Source organism: Sprattus sprattus (genome assembly GCF_963457725.1).
Source record: "Sprattus sprattus genome assembly, chromosome: 9".
Classification (NCBI taxonomy): domain Eukaryota; kingdom Metazoa; phylum Chordata; class Actinopteri; order Clupeiformes; family Clupeidae; genus Sprattus; species Sprattus sprattus.
The window spans coordinates 11648418-11652201 of record NC_137928.1 but is presented as its reverse complement, the minus strand read 5'-3'; positions in this window follow the sequence as shown (position 1 = coordinate 11652201).

Sequence of the window (3784 nt, the reverse complement as noted above, 5' to 3'; positions counted from 1 at the left end):
TTTTATGATGCCCCAAAGTAATGCTTGAAAAAAAAAAACTTTTCCGAGTCTCCTCTGTTTGGTTTTAAATCTTGCGGGGAGAGTGTGTCATTGAGACGAGGGAGAAGCAAATAATTTAACCATTTAACTATTCTCAACTGAATGTAGACTGACTGTGGTGACTCAAGCCCATTCATCTTCCTTTTTTTCGTGGCCATGTTTTGTGGTGCATTCATACGGACGCCAGAGGGTCACCAAGATTGTTTTTTGCCATGTATGTGATTTACTCTTTACAACTCTAGCTGCATGCCTGGCTTAACCCACTTTCCTTATAACCCAGTAAAAAAAAACGACACCAGGGTGTAACAAGATCCCATTCATTGGGGTATAGCAACAACACAAGTGGAGATTTGTTACTGTGTAAGAATTACTTCAATCGGCTTTACAATTCCCTCTAATCAGATGGAAACGAGCCAGAGGCTCCGATCAAAGAGAAAAACAGTCAGTTTTTATCCGGACTAGCTTTAAAAGGTAGTGTAACAGCACACAAAGTAATGCCCAGAGATATATTAGCTTGTTCCACGAAGGTCAAGTTCACCTTGCTCGACCGTGGAAGCATTTTATTGGTTGCACTTCAGAAATGTTTTCTCCTCTAAGCATCTTGCTCCATTTTGCTCCCTGTATCTTTAAGTCGTGGCGTGTATTCTGACCTTCCAAACCAAAAGCTGACAAAGCACATATGGCGTCTAATTACACAAAATTGCCCAGTTCAAGGGGAAAAGAAAACACTGGCGTTACATCGGTGGCACAATATCTGCTCTGATGAGGTCAGACTCCTAAATTCAAAACATGCCCCCAGTGTGTTTATTCGAAAGCATTTCCGAAACATTTCCAAAAGGTTTCCGATGGCTCACTGCTTGCAAGTTTTTTTTTTGCTCACTGACCTAGCTTCGAAGGAAACAACTTCACAGAGTCTTTGGTCAGTTAGTCCCTTTTGCTGTCTTGAAGGAATGAGGTGTGTGTGTGTGAGTGGTGTGTGTGTGGTGTGTGTGTGTGGGGGGGGGGGGGGGGGGGGTCGGAGTGTGCATGGAGTGCAGAGAGAGGGATTGTGGGCCGGCAAATTCTAAGACAATACCCCTGAACAAATACCTCTGCCTTATTCTATTAGCCACAGCCTCCACTTCACAGAAGGGTGCCAAAGTTCTGACACTGCAAAAAAAATTGGGAGCTAAACAACCCAAAATAAAAGCCACTGTCAAACATCATAAGCATTACCCCAAGGAGCTGCCAGAGATGAAACAGCCCCAGATGGCCTAGGAGGCTCCATTCATTTATCAAATCACATCCTGGTCCTTGTCGCCATTCATAGAAGTGGCCCCTTTGTTAATCAACACCCCTGGCTGCAGCCAACACCGAGCTAAGGCATTTTTGAGTTTGGAAGATTCTCAGCCCTGGCTGTGATTCATACTCGCAGAGGGAACTAGTGCTTCATATTTCAGTGCAGAATATGGGGTCGACTACAATGAGAATGGCGAAGACCAAATAGCGCAAGTGCAGCCAAAACAGTGCGGCGAAATAGGAACCGTAGACTCTCTGATGCAAATCTGACCTCACAAACCGCAGGGAAACATTAGCACTTTCATTGCTGAATTATGTAAATATTTCGATATAAATGTGAAACATTTTTAGAGAGAGACAGAGACAAGCATATACAAACTGTCTGGACGAGCCAGTTGCCATATTTGTATCTTCGAGATTATCACTCCATCTCGTGAAAACACTCTCTCCCGGGCAGGGATACTTTTAAAACATCTCTCGGTCGAAAGGAGAAGTTCCTTGTGGTGCTCCGCACACAGAAATCAAAGCCTTGCGCTTGCCGGGGCAGGCCATGAATCGCACCAATTGAGCTTCAAATTCCATATCACAGTTCCAGCTAATTCCAATAAAACTTCTGGGTCTAGGTGAAGACAAGGATAAGATTGACAATAGCACAACCCTCTTGGCATTGCATCATGCAAATTACAATTACAAAGTATAAATCCACAATACTCCTGAACGGCTAACACGTGACCTGGTGCAAACATTCACCTACTTCTACTTGCAACTACTTCTCAAGCATCAGGTATTCCATTTACTAAACGATTAAAGTGCAATTATGATCCGCCGTTGCATGATGCCTCATGTCGTCCAAGTCTTGATAAGTTGCATAAGGATTGCATTAGCTCAAACAGCCATGCCCAATGGTACCTCCAAGTTAACAAGTACGCCCCCAAGCACAAAAGATTAAACAAACCAAGGAGCCTCAGACTTAAAGGAAACAACACATCCACGAAACATATTGAGTTGTTTATCTGCGGCGATTGCACGTCGCATTGCGGGGGCATCGGTGCAAACACAAATGCCCCTCGGCGTACAGGAGTTCAAGGGTGCAGCCTCCACATGCCGGAAGCGATAACATCTGTGGGCCCTAACGAGTCTGGCTCAAGTGTCCAGGGAATCACAGCTGCTCCCTGCCGGGGGGTGGAGGTGGTGGGGCAGGTATGGAACACCAGGAAAAGCCATTAAGAGGCACTCACATGTATGTGTGTGTGTGTGTGTGTGTGTGTGTGTGTGTGTGTGTGTGTGTGTGTGCATGTACCCCCCTTCTACATCCATAACCACACAGCATCCCATGGGCTGGACATGTGAAAGGAAGATTCCATGTTTTTCTCATGCATGTTTGTTATTGCCAGAGAGTGGGCACACACACACACACACACACACACACACATACACACATACACACATACTCACACTCACACTCACACTCACACTCACACTCACACTCACACTCACACACACACACACACACACACACACACACACACACACACACACACACACACACACACACACACACACACACACTCACACACACACACACACACACACACACACACACACACACACACACACACACACATAGAATCGGCTCATCCCAGCTGGGTCGGATCCATGGCGTGTGTCTGAGTGTTTGTGGAGGGAGGGCCCGCGCATCAAACAGTGAGGTACAAGAGCTCCTGGCGCCTTTGAACATGACACCAGCTGACATAGCTTCAGTTACAGTAGAGTCATTGGAAACACATGGTTTCAACAAAGCCAGGGAGCTGGAACGGGAAGGGGGGGGGGGGGGGGGGGGGGTTCAAACTCAATGTGTTGCATGCCGGACAACACACTTTTAGGCTTTACTGCACCGCACTGTATAAAATGACTGTTTTAAGATGTCTACTGAAACAATGAGAGGGCTTTTTTTGGGAGACAGGGGCTTGAGAGATGCAAGCCAGTCTATGTTGCCTCGGTTTAAGTTGCAACTCCAGAACAAACACTTGAACTTTTAACTAGGCTGCGTTGCACTCCAGGAAAAACTTCATCTCTGACCAAGAAAATGCAGTTGTGGAGAGAACTTTTGAGTTGTTCCTTCACTGAGGAAATGGTATCTTGGAGACAGATTGAAGAGGTCTCCGGGGACAACGAGGATCCTCTTATACAATGGTGGACTCGTAAATGCCTGTGTCCAGGTGAAAACATCATCCCCGGGACACTGGCCATTGATCAGCGCAGCTGTTTAAAATGTGTGTGTGTGTGTGTGTGTGTGTGTGTGTGTGTGTGTGTGTGTGTGTGTGTGTGTGTGTGTGTGTGTGTGTGTGTGTGTGCATGGATGTGGACGCACCTCTACTCTCGCTGTAATGGGAAACACAGACTCAAAGCCATCATCCTGAAGCACGCAGGTCTAAAAGGATTGAGTGTATATGCACGTGTGTGTGTG